General features: G+C 45.6%; 1 long non-coding RNA gene across 2 annotated transcripts in view; it reads left to right on the top strand.

Annotated features, from left to right (window-relative positions):
* The window catches only part of LOC132810063 (uncharacterized), a 51,127-nt gene that overhangs the window by 7,844 nt on the left and 24,935 nt on the right, over nucleotides 1-18,348 (top strand). For both annotated transcript variants that reach the window (XR_009642677.1, XR_009642676.1), the window contains exons 2-3: nucleotides 3,302-3,410; nucleotides 7,242-7,347. This is a non-coding gene — a long non-coding RNA (uncharacterized LOC132810063). The remainder of the gene's footprint in view (nucleotides 1-3,301; nucleotides 3,411-7,241; nucleotides 7,348-18,348) is intronic.

Consider the following 18,348-nt stretch of genomic DNA (forward strand, 5'->3'; position numbering starts at 1 on the left):
TCTTCCTAGGATCGGGGGGGGGGGGGGGAGGGTGGTGTACGATTTGAAGAGAGGCATTTACACATCAGTCACATACCAAGAAAAAAATATGTCTTGTATTCTTCCTGCACTGGCTCTGAGTTTTGTTTTGAGAATTCATTTCATAGGATATTAAATCAGAATAATTGAGGCTGGGATCTCAAAAGTAAGTTTTTACAGTCAATGGAGTCATCAGGATCTGAATATCATTGACGTCTAAATGTGGAAGGAGAAAGGTTTGTGGAAAATATCTCCAATATTTTTGTTAAGCAGGAAGATGTACAAATTCGTGGTTGGATCACCCTTTGGGTGTGCGCTATGTTGTGGGCCCTGCAGCTGAGGAAGGAGCTATTGGCCTGAGAGGGAGCACAGATTTATCCAAATTACACCTGGTCTCTTTGGGTCTAAATCTGAGAGATCTTACAATCACTCACTTCATGATGTTAACCTGTAAACTTCATATTTTCAATTAACTGCAAACTTCCCATCAAAAGTCCTTTTGGACTCGAATTCCAGTACCTTTTCAGGTGGAATGTTCTAGATTCTGACAACGGTCTGTTCATTCAGAAACTGCTGAGGTCCATGTTGACTCTGGGGTTACAAAGGGCTGCATTGAAAGATGAGATGCAGTCCCTGAGCTCCCATTGAGATACATTGGAACAGTACAGGAGGCTGAGGGCAGTGTAGGTATGAGCAGGCAATGAAAATGACAGGGCTGCACTGTGAGGGCTGCTTGGCTCAATGAGTGTGTTTTGGAGTTGGGTGTAAACAGGGAGAGGGGAGACAGGGAGAAGGTGAAGCTGAAACTCAGTTTTAGTTCAGGGAACAGACAGTTTTTCAATGATTCCTGCGGAGTATTTGTTAACAGTGTTTAATGTATTTTTCCTGAGGGCAGTTGAGAGTTACCCACATTGCTGTGGGTCTGGAGTCACATGTAGGCCAGACCAGGTGAGGATGACCGTTTCCTTCCCTACAGGACATGAGTGAACCAGATGGGTTTTCTAACAATCGGCAATAGTTTCATGGTCATCCTTTGCCTTTTCACTCTAGATTGTATTGGATTCTGATGTCCGCACAGCCATGTTGGGATTCTAACCCTAATCCTCGGAACATTGCACATGTCACTCATCTGGCAGGAATACCATTAAGCCATTGCCTCCCCTTTTTAGCAATGTTTAAAGCAAGTTCCATCATTCTACGTGAACAATGTGCAACGTCCATGTGTCGGCCTCTCCAAAAGGTTAATCAACAGAAATTTGTTTGGGAGTGAACTATTTCACTTTTTTGGGGGGAGGGGTGTTTATTAAACAAAAATGAATCTAAATAAAAATCTGATGCCACGGACATGTAATTTCTGAAGGCGGAGGGGGATTACGGAGACAGGGAGGGTTGTGGGGCCAGAGGGGGACTGTTGTCCAAACATCACTGTGGTGTACATGGACTGCAGCATTTCAGGGAGGCGGTTAACCACCACTTTCTCCAAGACAAGTGAAGGTGGCCAATAAATACTGGTCTGGGCAGCAAAGGCAACTCCCAGTGAATAAAACCAAGCAGTGACCTCTCTGAGCTGACTTGCTGTGAAGTTAAAAACCTCTCTGGAAATGGAGTGGGCAGAGAAGAGAAACAGTGACATTTCACAGCTGCCCTCAGAGAGACCTCACCCTTGGAAGTACTCAGAGCCGGGGATCAGCTCAGTGCGTTTCAGTCTCTTTAAATATCAATCTTAGTCAGTTTTATTTTATTAAATCTACAGTAGTGAGTAAGGTGAGGATTTCTTTTTAATGTCTTTGGGTCTCTTGATTAAATGTTTAAGATATGAAATGTAAGCATTGCTAATCTCGGGCAGTATTTTTTGAGCAGTAAGACTGTGCCTTTGTCATGGTCTGTAGGTTGTGAAGGCGGAGAGATGGCCTGTTGTAGAGTGGCGTGCTGTTCCTGTCGGATGTGGGAGATTAGGGAGAGTCTCAATGATCCTGATGATTATGTCTGCAGGAAGTGTGATTGCAAATCCTATTGGAACGCATGGATTGGTGGAGAAGTGATTAAAGTCAGTGAGGAATTGACAGGAGCCGGGGGGTGTGATATGTGGCCGTCTCAGGATTGCAAGATGCTGCAGATACAGTCAGGTAGATGGGTTACCTCTGGGAAAGCTAGGAGGGGTAGGTAGGTACTGCAGGAGTCTCCACTGGCTATCCCCATCTCAGACAATTACACGGTTTTGAAAAATGTAGGTGGTAATAGACTTTCAGGGGAATGCAGCACTGACAGCCAAGTTACTGGTACTGAAACTGGCTTCTAACATAATGTGAGGTATATCCATTTCCACACGATCGATAGTGATGGGGGACTCTCTAGTCAGGGGCACAGTCTGCCATTTCTGCAGCTGACAGTGAGACATCAGAATGGGGTGGTGCTGCCCTGGTGCCAGTGTCTCACAGAGGGAGCAGAATATTCTCAAAAGGGAGAATAACCAGTGGGAGGACATTGTACATTGGTACCAATGGCATAGGAAGGGGAAAGCATGGGGTCCTGATGAGCAGGGAGATTTGCTAGTGCCACTCGGGAGGCATTAAACCAGTGAGGGAGTCGGGGTAAACCTAAAGAGATAGTGAGAAAAGAGGTGAGTCTGAGGCTGGTACTGTTCACCGGTCAGACTGTCAAGGCAGGCAAGAGCAAGTCACAGAATGAGGTGGGACGGACCAGTTACACTGCATTTATTTCAGTGCAAGAGACCTGACAGGTCAGGCAGGTGGGCTCAGGGTATGGTTTTGAACATGTGACTGGGATATTACAGCAATTACAGAGGCATCACTCAGGGATGGATAGGACTAGCAGATTAATGTTCCAGGGTATAGATGCTATAGTAAGGATAGAAAGGGACCAACAGCGCAGTGGGAGAGGTGTTTTTGATTAGGGATAACATTATAGCTGGGCTTCGGAAGGATATTCCTGGGAGTACATCCAGGCAAGTTATTTGGTTGGTACTGAGAAATAAGAAAGGGATGACCATCTTACTGGAATTGTGTTATAGACCCTCTCCCAATAGTCAGCAGGGAATTGAGATACAATTTTACCAGGAGACCTCGGTTATCTGTAAGAATAATATGGATGCAATGATAAGTGGTTTTAACTTTACCAACATGGCCTCGGAGTGCTGTAGTGTTAAGGGCTTGGATGGAAAGGTATTTGTTCAGTGTGTACGAGAACGTTTCTGATTGAGTTTGTAGGATGTACCGACGAGAAAAGGAACAAAACCTGACCTGTTTTCTTTATTCATTCACAGGATGAGGCTGTCACTGGCTCGGCCAGCATTTATTGCTGCGTTTACCCAGAGGGCAGTTAAGAGTCAACTGCGTTGCTATAGGTCTGGAGTCCCATGCAGACCAGACCAGGTAAGGATGGCATTTTCCTTCCCTAAAGGTCATGAGTGAGCCACATTGGTTTTTCCAACAATTGACAATGGATTCCTGTCATCACTAGATTATTTTTTCCAGATATTTATTGAATTCACGTTCCAAAATCTGCCGTGATGGGATTCAAACCCTTGTCCCCAGAACGTTATCTGGGTCTCTGAATTAACTGTCTGATTTCACCCCATCATCACTGCCTCTTAGGAAACAAGGCAGGGTGAGTGACTGAGGTATTAGTGGGGCAGCTCATCAGCATCAAAGATCCCACAGTATTGTGGCTCAGTGGTTTGTGCTGCTTCCTCAGCACCGGGGACCTGGGTTTGATTCCAGCCTCGGGCAACTGTCTGTGTTGGAGTTGACACATTCTCCCCAGTGTCTGTGAGGATTTCCTTCGGGTGTTCCAGTTTGCTCCCACAGTCCAAAGATGTGTAGTTTAGTTGGATGAACCATGTTAAATTTCCCATATTCAGAAGATGAGGTTTTGGGATGTGCAGGCAAATCTCTGCCTAATGTGAAAAGATCATTTTGGGGTCTTGGACAGAGGTCAGAGGGAGGTGTGGCCGCATGTTTTACATCTCCCGTGGTGGTAAGGGAGGGTCAAGTGTGTGGAGCGTGGGTTGGTGGGAGGGTGTGGACTGAACAAGGAAGGCGCAGCGGGACAGAAATGATCAGGTAGAGTCAATGTGGCTTTGTACATGCACAATTGGGTCTCACTAACTTGAGTGAGTATTTTGAAGTGACGAAAAAATTGAATAAGGAAGGCGGTGAATGCTGTTGATATGGACATTCAACAATGTTCCACAAAGCAGACTGGTTAGCAGGGTTAGATAACATGGAATGCAGAGAGAGCAAGCCATTACAAAACTATCTTGAAAGTAGGAGACAGAGGATGATGGAGGGTTGCTTTGCGGACCGGAGGTCTGTGAGCAGCAATGTGCTGCAAGGATGGATATTGGGCCCTTACATAAATGACTTGGATGTGAATATATGAGGTATGGTCAGTAGGTTTACAGAAGACACCAAAATTGGAGGTGTCATGGACAGTGAAGAAGGTTAGCTCAGAATACAACAGGATCTTGATCAGATGGGCCATTGGAGCAAGGAATGGCAGACGGAGTTCAATTTAGATAAATGTGAGCTGTTGTATTTTGAAAAGGCAAATCAGAGCAGGACTTATACACTTAATGGTAAAGTCCTGAGGGGCGTTGCTGAACAAAGGGACCTTGGAGTGCAGGTTCATAGTTCCTTGAAAGTAGAGTCACAGGTAGGCGGGGTAGTGAATGCAGCATTTGGTACACTCCCCATTATTGGTCAATGCATTGAATGCAGCTGTTGTGACGTCATATTGTGGCTGGACAGGGCACTGATTACAGCTCTTCTGGAATTCTGTTTTCAGTTCCAATCTCCCTGTTCTTGGAATCAGGCATCTGATTTGGTACATGAAGAGGGAGGATTTAGAGGGATAAGGGTGAACCGCTGGCAAATGGGACTCCATTAACGCTCTCCGTTATTGGTCAATGCATTGAATACAGAAACTGGGACGCCATATTGTGGCTGGACAGGATGTTGGTTAAGCCACTTCTGGAATTCTGTTTTCAGTTTGAATTTCCCTGTTCTCGGAAGGATGTTGTGAAACTTGAAAAGGTTTGGACAAGATTTACAAAAACGTTACCAGGATTGGAGGATTTGGGCTACAGGGAGAGGCTGAATAGGCTGGGGCTATTTTCTCAGGTGAGTCAAAGACTGAGAGGTGTCTCCATGGAGACTTATAAAATCACGAGGGGCGTGGATAAGGTGAGCAGCTGGCGTCCTATTTCCTCAGGTTAGGTGGGTCCAAAACTAGAGCACATGGGTTTAAGTTTAGAGGGCAAAGATTTAAAAGGGATCTAAGTGGCAACGTTTTCAAGCTGAGTGTGGTGTGTGTATGGGAGGGGCTACCAGATGAAGTAGTGGAGGCTGATAAAATCCCAACATTTAAAAGGCTTCCAATTGGATACACGAATCGGAAGGGATTTGATGGATACAGGCCAATAGATGGTAAATGGGAATCCATTAGTTTAGGATTCCTCGTTGGCAAGGACGAATTGGACCGAAGGTCTGTTTCTTTGATGTTGATAATTTAAGATGCATTCCTCTCTTTTGTGCAGAGCTAGCTGAAGCACAGATAATTATCCTTGGAGCTGAGAAGGTGAAGCAGTGATTTCGATCTTGTGCAGATTTGGTTGCAAGGTCTTGAATTTACAGAGAGAGAGAGGAATTGTTAACACTGTCACAATTTTTAGTAACTATTTTCAAGTAATTGGCAAATAATACAAGGTGAAAATGTGAACGCTATTTTACTCAGTAAGTTCTGAGCATCTGGAACAGTCTGAACGACACAGATTCAGCAGGTATTCTGAAACAGACTTGGAATTTTACTTTTTAAGGAAAGATTTGGGAGGCTATGGGCTCATGGTAGGGGACTTGGGACAGATTTGCAGCATCTCCAGAGAGAGAGAGTACAGCCCCAATGGGCTGAATAGCCCCCAGCCCCTGTGCTCTGTGATACTGCCCTCTTCACTGTGAATGATGGAGGAGAGTCTGTGTTCCCCTGCAGCCAATGGGAGTGAATCAGGGGTGTGGTCAGCAAGCCGACACCTGTCCATGAGCTGTGCAGGTGCAGTGTCACTGGGTGGGGGTGGGAGAGACAGCAGGGACTGGGACAGAGGCTGTTGGACCTGAATTACAAACTTCCGGTAAATTAAAACCAAAAGAACTGCGGAAGATGTAAAACAGAAACAACAACCCGGAGGGTCTGGAAAATCTCAGCAGGTCTGGCAGCATCTGTGAAGAGAAATCAGAGTTAAAGTTTAAGATCCGGTGTCCTTTCCACAGAACAGATGTTACTGAGGAAAAAAAGTCAGTTTATTTGCAGAAGATAGTGTGGGGAGAGGATATAAGGAGTAAAGGATAGGTGGGGATAGAGTGAGAAGAACAGTTGGATAAAGGAGTGGATAATAATGTGGCTGGGGGAGGGTGACTAGCTATTAGTGGAGACAGTTAGTGGCTAACCATAGGTAGTGTGTAATGACAGGCTGTGAGAACAAGGTCTGGTGTGTGGGGTAGGGGGCTTCGACATGGGGTTCTTAACCTATGGTTAGCCCCTAACTGTCTCCATTGTAAGCTGTTGCCCACCTATATCACTCCACAATTGGAGCTGCCGAGTACACAAACCTTTGGAATATTCTCCCTAACCCCCTCTGTCCACCTTAAAGATGTATCTAAAAATCGTTCTCTTTAATCAACGTTTCCATCATCCGTGAAGAATTTTAGGAGATTTGTCAATGTGAAAGGCTCCATACAATGCAGGTAGTTGTTGTTATTGTCTGACATCAGGAGAAACAGGGATGAGCCCTCTCTCTCTCATACCTGATGAACAGCAGCAAAAGCAGGAAGCACTGAGCATGCTCCAGCCCACAATGGGCCTCGGATTGTTGATGTTAATGGGGGAACGGGGGCTAGAGGTGCTAGTTGTTGCTTCAACCAATCGGAGTGAATGAGGGGCGGGACAATACTCAACCACGTGATAAACTTCACTGGCAGCACAGTGTTGTTGTGACCAAGGCATTGGAAATGTGTGAAGGTGCAGGGCAGGGGGAAGGAAAGACATAGACCAGAAAGAGAAGGAAATTTTCACGGTATGGCATGAGAGGTTTTACAGAACGTAGTGCACATTGTAAAACACAAATTTGAAAATCCCAAATGCTGCACCATTTTCCCTCCCTATAATGCATTTTACACTCCCTGAAATATCAACTGTTTCTCCCTCCACAGATCCCAGTGATTAATGCCAAAGCCCCATTGCCTGGGGAGAAGGTGATGTTTGACTTCCTGTACAGCTGCAGTTCATGTGGTGAAGGTGCTCCCACAATGTGGTTGGGTAAGAGCTGTTATAGATTATTCACTCAGCGACAGTGAAGAGTTGACAATGTATGTGCAAATCAACAACAGTTTGTTTTTTTTTAAGTTTATAATTCCACAGAAATACTATTAAGAGCTTCTGACATAAGGCCACAGATGGGGATATTAGGTCAGGTGATCAAAAGAACTGCCAAATAAACATGTTTTCAGGAATACCTTAAAGGAGGAAAGCAGGTCTGAGAGGGTTAGGGTGGGAATTCCAGGCAGTGTTGCCTTGGCAACAGGAGAAACAGCCAGACAGGTGAAGCAATGAATAAACACATCGTTGGGAATCTGAAAGAAAATGAGTTGTCGGGGTCTCACAGGTTGTGTGGTGCAGGGAGACAGGGATGTTCACAGCCAGGAATTACATCAAGGGTGAGAATTTTAAATTGTTGCTTGTTGATGGATCAACAAATTTTGGTACAAGTGAGCACTTGGACAGTAGGGTTTTAGATACTCTTGAGATTGCATGTAAGTTGAATGTGGGAGGTTGGCAAAGAGTGTGTTTGATAACGAAGTCTGGAGATAACACAGGGATGGACGAGTGTTTCAGTAAATGAGCTGAGACTAGGGTGGAGTTGGGTGACGTCACTAATGTAGAAATAGTGTTTTTGGTGTTAGACTGTGCCTCCTCCTCATCACTCCCCCTCACTAAGTCACAGATATTGTTCCTTGTTCTATCTGTCTGTCTTATCTGGTTATGTCCTTCTCTCCCATTCTGCTACAAACTAATATTTGACCTCACCGTTGTTGCAAACACCTCCTCCATCTCCACTCTCCCTTTTCTTTCTGAATTCCTTGTATTTGGTGTCCCTCCAGGATCTCTCCTTGGTCCCTCCTGTTTCTCACCTACATACTGCCAGGAGGTGACATCGTCCAAAAGCACCGTGTTAGGTTTCACATGTACACTGACAATGCCCAGCTCTCCTTCCCCATCATCCCTCTCCATTACTCAGTTATCAAACTGCTCATCACGCTCCCACTACGCGATTGGCTGCAGTTTCCCCCAATGAAACATTGTAGTGGTTAAACTCATTGCCTTCAGTTGCTATTACAAATTCCTTTCCCTTACTGCTAACCCCCTTCCTCTCCCTGGGAACTATCTGAGATAGAACCATACTCTTCACAATATTGCTGTCATGTCTGTAACCCCAAGTTGACCTTCTGATCAGACATCTACACAATCACAAACGCCAGGAATTCCAATCTCTAAAATGTTGCTTGTCTCCACCTCACCCCAGCTCCATTGCTACTGAAACCCCTTACCTGTGTCGGTGTTGCCTTAAACTTGACGAATCTAAAACAGAATCCATGATTCCGTGACTGACCCAAAATCTGGTTCCAGACTCCCTCATGATGGGAAACATCCTCTCAGTATTTACCCTGTCAAATTCCTTAAGAATTCTACATGTTACAATGAGATCACCTCTCATTCTTCCCAAATCCAGTGAGTGGAGTCCCAACTACTTCAGCCTTTTCTTAAAAGATAATCCCTGCAAACCAGGGTTCATCCCAGTCAGGTTTCTGTGAAATGCCTCTGATGAAATGTATTTCCTTAAATAAAGGGACCAAAACTTCTGTCATTACTCCCAGATGTGGTCTCACTTCAATTTATAAACTTCATAAAGTTCCTCTCAGGTATATACTCCAAACCACTCCCTTTAAACTTCCACTGATGTTGAAATGCTCAGCAGGTCATGCAGCATCTGTGAAGAAAACTCAGTTAAAGTTTCGGGTCTGGTCACCCTTCCTCAGATACGTTAACTCTAATTTCTTTTCACACCTGCTGCTAGACCTGCTGAGCTTTTCCAGAAACTTCTGTTTCTCTTCCTGGTTTACAGCATCTTCAGTTGGTTCGGTTTTCATATCATTTAAACTTGCCATCTCTCCTCTAGAATTTGTCATTTCCACCTTGAAAAAAAGATTCACATTTGTTTGGTCTCCCCGACTCTGGGGGAAAAATATAAACCATGACTAGTCACCCTATCATTGCTCCTCATAATTTTATAAAGTTCGATAAAGCCACCTAAAGTGTCCAGTGCTGCAGGGAAATAGCCTCAGCCTATTCAGCCTCTCCCTATGGTTCAAATGTTCCAATACTGGCAACACCCTAGTAAACTTTTCTGAACTCGTGCAAGTTTCCCAACATCTTTCCTGTAACAGGGAGACTGGAATTGAAAGCAGTCTGGGGATTCCAAAAGTGGCCGAGCCAATAAACTGTACAACTGAAACCCGATCTCCCAACTCCTATCCTCAATGCACTGCCCAATAACAGCTGGCATACCGCACACCACCTTCACCGACCTGTCTCCCTTCAACCACACTTTCAAGGAACTATCAACCCACACTGCACGTTCTGTTTGTCTGTCAACACTTCCCAGGAATTGCTATTAAGAGGTTGAGTCCTATACTGGTAACATCTTTCTGAAATCAGGGAGACTACAATTGAATGCAGTATTCTAATACTGGCCTCACCAATGCCCTACTCAGCCACAACGTGACCTCCTAATCCCTGTACTCAGTGACAGAATCCCCACAGTGTGGAAGCAGGCCTTTCGGCCCATGAGACCATACCAACCATCGGAACAGCATTCCACCCTAACTCAGTAACCTATCATTACCCAAAGCTAATCCAGCTAACCTGCATGGCTTTGGATTTGTGGGAGGAAATTGAGAGCACCCAGAGGAAGCCCACGCAGACACACAGGGAGAATGTGCAAACACCACACAGACAGTGGAGTCGAACCAGAGTCCATTTATTGACCAGCGCATTCCATTAAAGGTCAGTGTCCCAAATGCCACATTCAGCACCTGATCTCCCTGAAACCCCACTTTCCAGGAACTATGCAGTTGTTCTGAGCCCTTCAGAGGGAAGTAAGGTGAGGAGGAGAAAACACAAACAGGGTTGAGTTGTAGATCTATAAAATAACTCTCCATCTTCCCCCTCTGTGTTCCCCCCCGTCTCCCCCCACTCTCTTTTACCCCCCCCTCCTTTGTCGGTCAGTCCTTTGTCAGCCCCCCCACATCGTCGGTCGTGCATCCCCCCCCCTTTGATCTGTCCCACAATCTGTCACACCCTCTGTCAGTCGCCCCCTTGTTGGTCGCACACCCGTCTCTTTTCCCCCCTCTGTCGGTTGCCCCCCCCCCGCCCTCAGTCTGTTCCCACTCTTTGTCGGTCGCCCCCTCTGTCCCCCCCCCGCCCCCCAGTCTGTTCCCCTCCTCTCTAATCCTGTTTTCTGGCCCCATCCATTTCTGTGCCTCCCCTCTCTGTCCCCACCCATTTCTGTCCCAACCCTCTCGATCCACCCACCCTCTCTGTGTACCCTCCCCTCCCAGTCCCCTAGTTCTGTACTCCCTTCCCCCCCCCTCCCCCCCCCCCCCCCCCCCCACCCCCGGCAGGGAAAATATCTTGTCTATTTACCCTATCCATGCCCGGCCTGATTTTAAAAGTCTCCTTCAGGTCACCGTTCAGCCTCTGACGGTCCAGGGAAAACAGCCTATCCAACCCTGGCAACATCCTATAATTCTTTTCTGACCCCTTTCAATTTTGAGAACATCCATCTGACAGGAAGGAGACCAGAATTGCATGGAATATTACAAAAGTTGCCGAATCAATGTCCTGTACAGCCGCAATATGACCTCCCAACCCCTATACTAAACACTCTGACCGATAAAGACAAGCAGACCAACTGCCACCTTCACTATCCTAATTTCCTTGCTATTCTACTGTTAAGGAACTATGAAGCTGCACTCCAAGGACACTTTGTTAAGCAGCACTCCCCTGGAACTTATATTAACTGTATACGTCCTGCTAAACTTTGCTTTTCCAAAATGCAGCAGTTCGCATTTTTCTAAACTGAACTCCTCAGCCCATCACCCATCTGATCCAGATCCCCTTGTACTCTGATCTTTTTCCCTGTCTACCACACCTCCCATTTTGGTGTCATCCGCAAACTTATTTATAAGATCTCTTATGTTCACATCCAAATCATGGATATAAATGACGAAACGTGGATCCAGCACCGATCCTTGTGACACTCCACTGGTCACAGGCCTCCAGCCTGAAAAGTACCCTCTGCCTTCTACCTTCGGGCCAGTTCTGTACTCCGTACGATCTAACCTTGCTGACCAGTCTCCCATGAGGAACGCCTTACTGAAGTCCATATAGATCATGTCCATGCTCTGACCTCAGCAATCCTCTTTGTTATTTGTTCAAAAAAACTGAGTCAGATTCATGAGACATGATTTCCCATGCACATATCTGTTATTAATATCCAGGATTTAACTCTGTACATCGGGGTCTGCGTTACCCAGTTATAGGTGTTAATATTCTGGATGAAGTTCATGTACACCAGCATTTTGTCAGTGACTGTGTATTGAGTCTTGTTAATGTTACCAACACCGGTTTTTGAAACCTTTTGAAAGGCAGTCCCCGTATCCCTTGCCCACCAGGAAATGGTGGCAGTGTCCTTACCTCTGGACCAGGAGGGTCAGGCTCAGCGTTGAGGAACAGCATCTTTGAAGAGGATGATTAGAAAACCTGCCCAAGCCACCAGGCCATACTGTTTCCCAGCTGTCCCTGCCTCAGCCTCTAAACAGAACCTTCCTGTAGTTTCTCTCCTGTCAGACTCTCCCATTGCTCAGTTTGTCCAGGATTCCCTCCTGCTGCTGCACTGCTCCTGTCGCTCACTGACCTGTCCATCCCCCAGTGTCCTCCACATTCATTCATTGTTTACAATCCATTACCCCAGTTCTCCAGCCCATAGAGACGGCTCAATGATTAGCACTGCTGCCTCACAGCACCAGGTACCCGGTTTTGATTCCAGCCAAACCCAGAGTTTGTGCATTCTCCCCATGTCTGAGCGGGTTTCCTCCGGGTGTTCCAGTTTCCTCCCACAATCCAAAGATGGGCAGGACAGGTGAATTGGCCATTCTAAATTGTCCATAGTATTAGTTACATTAGTCAGGGGTAAATATAGGGTAGGGGAATGGGTCTGTGCAAGTTACTGTTTGGAGGGTCGGTATGGACTTGTTTGGCCGAAGGGCCTGTTTCCATACTGTAGGGATTCTGATATATTGGGCAGCAGCTGCTGTCAGTCTCCCGGACTCCTGTATGATTGGGAGCACGTGCTGTAGGAGGGGAGACCAGTGTATGGGCACAGTGCTGGCCTATTGTGGGAGTATGCACAGTGCCTGGGAAGGAGGCTGTGGTTGTGAGGGATTAATCTGTTATTGGCATCTTCCTCCCTCTGGGAGCAGGACCCAGGGGAATGGCCTATTTCCTGGTACCCTGACATGTGATCAGACTATCAGTGGGGCAGCATTTTGCAGAGAGTTATCAGAACTCTTTTGTGAAGATTCAGGGTTTTTATGGAAAATGTCAAGGATGGACCTGCAATTTGAGTTCTAATTTGGTTCATTTTAGTAAGACGGGTTTTGGCCAGAGTGTGCAGGAAGCAGTGTATGCAGGGTGGTTGTCATCAGAGGATTCACCAACAACTCCCCTCACCCCCCCCCCCCCCCCCCCCCCCCCGGTGGACTCAGAATCAGACTCATTGGTTTGGTTCTTAGTCCGCAGACAAGAGCTAGGAAACTGAATTCAAAGAGAGGACAGAGACTGAGAGAACTGGGTGTGGAGGAAAGGAGTGAGGAGGTTGGTTTGGATTTCAGTTCACAGAAGAAAGAAATTGTTAGATTGAGAGTTAAAACTTTGGGAAACATGAAACTACAATTTAATACTATAATTGTCTTATAAAGATCCATCCTGTATTAATATGGTGAGTTGTTTTCTCAGTTGTAGGGTACCGAAAGGGTGGATTTGTGGATGAGAAATTCAAATTGAACTTCATGTTCAGATCTGATAGTTACTTGATCCGTGCCGATCTGAATATTCATTGGCCTTTTCCTGTGGAAGGAAAGGGGAGTATTCTGTCCGTGGGCGAATATTTCAAATCTCAGTGTGACTGGAAAAAAATACTGAGGTACAGCCAAGTCCATGTTAGGGTGGTGACTGTGGAGAGAGAGTTCGTTTGTTTTTAGAAGTCTGAAAAATCATGGCATGTTTCCCAGGAACAATTAAGCCACAGCTTTGCTTTGTAGAAGGACAAGTCTTTAATTAACCATACAACCAGAAAGACACAAGGATACCTGCACCATGGGAATACTATGAAAACGGGATTGTTGTAAAGGAGTTCATTCTCGATCATGGACTGTAATCCATTGGCGTTGTCACGTTGGTTCCAGCGCCATGGGGAAATACTGGAAATATGATGAATGCAGTGTAGGTTTCAGTTATTAAACTGTAAAAAGTGCAGAACAATTTAAAAGGATGTTGTCAGGGCTCAGGGGTCTGAGTTATAGGGAGTGGTTGGACAAGCGAGGATTGTTTTGTTTAGAGCAGAGGAAACTGAGGGGGTACTGTTCTAGAAGTGTGTAAGACCATGAGGGGCATGGATAAGGTGAATGCACTCAATCTTTTTTCCCTGGGAATCAAGGACTGGAGAGCATCAGTTGAAGGTTAGAGGGGAAAGAATAAAAGGGAAGCTGAGGGGCAACTGTTTTACACACAGGGTGGTATGTATATGGACTGAGCAGCCAGTGGAAGTGGTTGAGGTGGGTACACTCTCACAACAGGTAAAAGACATTTGGACAAATACATGGATAGGAAAGGGTCAGAAGCAGATGGGCCAAGTGCAGGGAAATGGGGTTAGTGTGGATGGACATTCTGGTCAGCATGGGCCAGTTGGACCAAAGGGCCTGTCTCTGCTGCAGGACCCTGACTCCAAGTATATTTACTATTTCTCCGGCTATCTCTGGTAGCACCCTGGGATGTATTCCATCAGGGCAAAGAGAGTTATCTAGCTTTAGCTCCATTAGCTTGCCCAGCTCTAATGCTTTGGTGATAATCGTTGTTTCATGGTCCTCACCTTCCTCAATCTCCTTATCAATTACTGGCATGTTCTTCGTATCCTCCACTGTGAAGACTGACTGCGGTGTACTCATTCCTAAACCCTGCTGGATAGCAATAACTTGGTACAGAACTCTGAGAGGTCTTCTTTGAGTCTTTATTGATGAGACATGGCAGTTACCTGGATAGTGTACATGCAGAACACCTCCAAGCAGCATCAGGTAACTTCCCGCCTGTCCGATGTAAAGCTGCCATTCTTATACCTATGTGGTTTGGGACTTTGAATAGAGAGTCTCTCTCAGTATTATCTCCATGGCAACGGTCAGTTAGATAGTCTAGTTCAGTTTCGCACTTTGTGGTTAAAACATACACCCCTGCGGCTCCCTCAAGTATCTGACAGGCACTTCAGTTTCAGTGGGGCTGTATATGAGGATTCTGTTATGGAGGAGCCGGTGTTGGGGTGGGGTGGACAAATTTATAAATCACACAACACTAGGTTATAGTCCAACAGGTTTATTTGGAAGTACAAGCTTTTGGAGTGTGCTGTGATTTGTAACTTGATCAGGATTATCTCTATGGTAACAGTTAAGTGCTTCAACAATTCCAGAGACCATATGTTCCCCACACAATAGGTTCCTCTCCAGCAGTGTAAACTGCTATTCCGGCCCTGGGGACAGTTACTCATCACTTTTCTCCCCCAATCCCATCTAGCTTTCTGTTGATCTTTAAAGTTTCTCTAATCTCCTAGTTTCTCCGTAGTCTTTGCCAATTTGTATGCCTTCTATTACAATTTGATAGACTCCCTTATTTCCTGAGCCACTCATGGCAGATTACTCCTTTTTCCTACAGTCCTTCCTTTTCACTGATATATACTTTTGCTGAGCACTTCGAAAAATTCCCCCGTTGTCCGTCAACTTTCCCACGGTAAAGTCTTTGCTTCCAGTCTACATTAGCCAACTCCTGCCTCATCCTATTGTAGTCTCTTTTGTTTAAGCACTCGATCTTGGGATTGGATTTAATCTTCCAGCTTTCCAGCTGTGTTCTAAGTTCAACCAGATTTATCAGAAGTCTTTTACCAGATTACGAGGTGAGGCGAAGTTTCCTGGGTGTTTTGTGTTACATTGTCGTATTAAAGTATAGGATGGATGTTCACAACAGAGTATTCTGGACGGTGTGAATGTCCTCACAGTCTAAAACCATAAATCACTGTCTCCCCTCAGTTTCAAATTGCAAAATCATTATCTCCTACACGCTTCCTCACTATCTAAGTTTGGAATGCTCACCCACCTGACTAGCCTGCTTTTTCCAAAAATCTCCTTTGGTGAATGTGGAGAGTTTTGGATTCAGCTTTCCAGTTATTACTGTAAGAAGATGAGCACTGGGCACAGGAGAGGCAATGCAGCCCTTCGAACCAGCCCCACCATTTAATACGGTGATGATTGAGCTCACCTCGGTCTCAGCTGGGTTTTCCCGCCTGCTCTCTCTCACCCTTCATCTCATTGCAAATTCAACATCTGTATCTCTTCATTAAATCTGCTCATTGTCCTGGCATCCACCGCATTTTGAAGAGGGAATTCCACAAATTTGCAACACATTGAGACAAGTACATTCTTCATGAGAATAGAATAGATTCCCTACAGTGCAGAAACAGGGTATTCATCCATCGAGTCCACACCAGCCTATGATGAGCATCCCATTCAGACCCACGCTGTCCCTGTAACCCTGCATTTCCCATGGCTAATGGCCTAACCGGCACATACATGGACACTGTGGGCAATTTAGCATAGGCAATACACCTAACCTATACATCTTTGGACTGTGGGAGGAAGCTCGAGCACCCTAGGAAACCCACGCAGACATGGTGAGAACGTGTAAACTCCACACAGTCGCATCTGGCTGAAATAAAACCTGGGTCCCTGACGCTGTGTGGCAGCAGTGCTCACTTACCTTTCAGTCTCAATTGCCAGTTCCAGTCCATGAAGCAGCCAGTTACATGCTCCAGTGAATTGAATTCTAACAGCAGCATTGCCCTGGTAGGAGAGATTGAGGAGCTTGAAGCTGTCTTCTCTGAAGTATCTAAACATGAAACACTTCAAATGATCAAAATCGTCAAGAGCTCGACAGGATAGATACAAGAAGGATGTGCTCCTAGGCGGGTGTGCCTGGAATAAAATAAGCACTAACTACAGTATCTTTACCCAGCATCCCCTTTAGCTACATAAATGTTGAAGATTTATTTGCTGCTCTAATTCCACTCTCTCGATCACTCCCATTTGTCACTGCTGTAATTTTGATGACGGTGCAAATGTATAAAATTTAATTTAATCCATCCCAAAGCATCTCTGTACCTGTGTCTCACTTGTGTTCATCGAGACACTCATTCAATCTGACCTCTTTACAAACCCTGCGCTGATATTTCCTTAGAGGGCTCAGAATTAATTATTCACAGAATTGTTACTGTACAAAAGGAGGCTGATTGGCTGATCAGCTCTCCAAAGGAACACCTCACCGAATGCCATTCTTCTCCCTTTACCCCATAAACATTCCAATAACACCAGCGAGTTCACAACTAACCACAGCGATTGGATTGTTTTGTTTGTTCATGGGATCACGGCATCACTTTCTGGGGCAGCATTTGTCATCCATTCTAACTGCCCAGGAGATGGTTCAGATTGTTAACTCAGACAAAAAGACAGAAAGAAAGCTGCACATTTAGATCGCACCTTTGATGACCTGGGGCAATGAAACATGAATCAAATCCAATGATTTCAACCTCAAATCTCTGAAAATACAGACACAAAGCTTCCTACTTGTACCAGGCTGTCTCTCCAGCGTCCTTTATTTCTTGAGAAAAGAGGTTTAAGCTGTGTACCCGTTCCTGGTGATTGTAACCTCTGTGTCCTTGTACGATGTATGACTGAACCTTTATTTTCCTGTTCCCTGTGAGCGACATCAGCAGCAGAAACAGGTCCTGAGCTGTGCGGGTTTCGGTTGGAGTATTTGTATTGACAAATTCATTCTCACCCTCACATACAGTGTGAAATTGCTGTAAAACAGAAGGAAAGGATTGAGTGAGAACCAACAGAAACACAAAGGCAGCGTGTGTACCTGAGCTGAATGAACCTGGCATGAGGAAAACGTGTCGACAATCACAACTAGTTAGAATCACAGAATCCCTGAGGCGCACAAAGAAACTATTTGGTCCATCGAGTCTGCAATGACCCTACCTCCATAACCCCACATTTTCCATGGTTAGCCCAACCCACCTAACCTACACACTACAGGCCGTGTTAGCACGGCCAATCCAGCAAACCTGCACATCTGTGGGAGGGTCATAGATTATGTCTAAGTGCTCAGGATTGTGGATGAAGGCTCACAAACACTTGACTCTGACACAAATGCTCTTTTTTTTTCCAAAATAAAATCTGGGGGAAACTGCAACCGGAAAGATTTCTGATTATCTCATGAGGAAGAGAATTCAAAACTCATGCCATTGACCCAGGGGGCGCGGTGAAAGTTACAGAGGTCTGGGAACCATCAGAAATGTAACAGGTTGTGAGCAAGGTGGGGGTGAGACAAGGACAAAAGGACAGTCTGTCACTCGGGGGAAGACCGGAGAGATTAAGCAGCAGAAATGTAATCCCTCAAGGCCACGGGGAATGGAGTTAGGGCTGGGAAAGAAACAAGGAAGCAAGGTGAGCAGCTGCCAAAGAAATACATTGAAAAAACAGATCATAATCACATAGAGGGCAGAGTACACAGTCTGAAATTGCTGCTGTCATTGGTGAGTACAGAACGCTGTAAAACCTGGATCGTTCTATTACAGCCAACACATACAGGATGGACAAAGTGGCCTCAATCTGTGCTGTAACTTCCTGACAAATTTACTTGAGTTTAATATTCTGGAGAAGTGTCAAATAAATCGCAATGATCCCATTCTGCAGACTTTAGTCCATAGCCCTGCATGTTCCAGCGTTTCAGTTACATCCATGTCCTTTTATTCTAATGTGATGCTGGCTACTGCCTCTACCAGCCCATCAGTGAGTTCCTGCCCCCCACCATCCACTCCCC

Source organism: Hemiscyllium ocellatum, unplaced genomic scaffold, assembly GCF_020745735.1.
Source record: "Hemiscyllium ocellatum isolate sHemOce1 unplaced genomic scaffold, sHemOce1.pat.X.cur. scaffold_150_pat_ctg1, whole genome shotgun sequence".
Taxonomy (NCBI): domain Eukaryota; kingdom Metazoa; phylum Chordata; class Chondrichthyes; order Orectolobiformes; family Hemiscylliidae; genus Hemiscyllium; species Hemiscyllium ocellatum.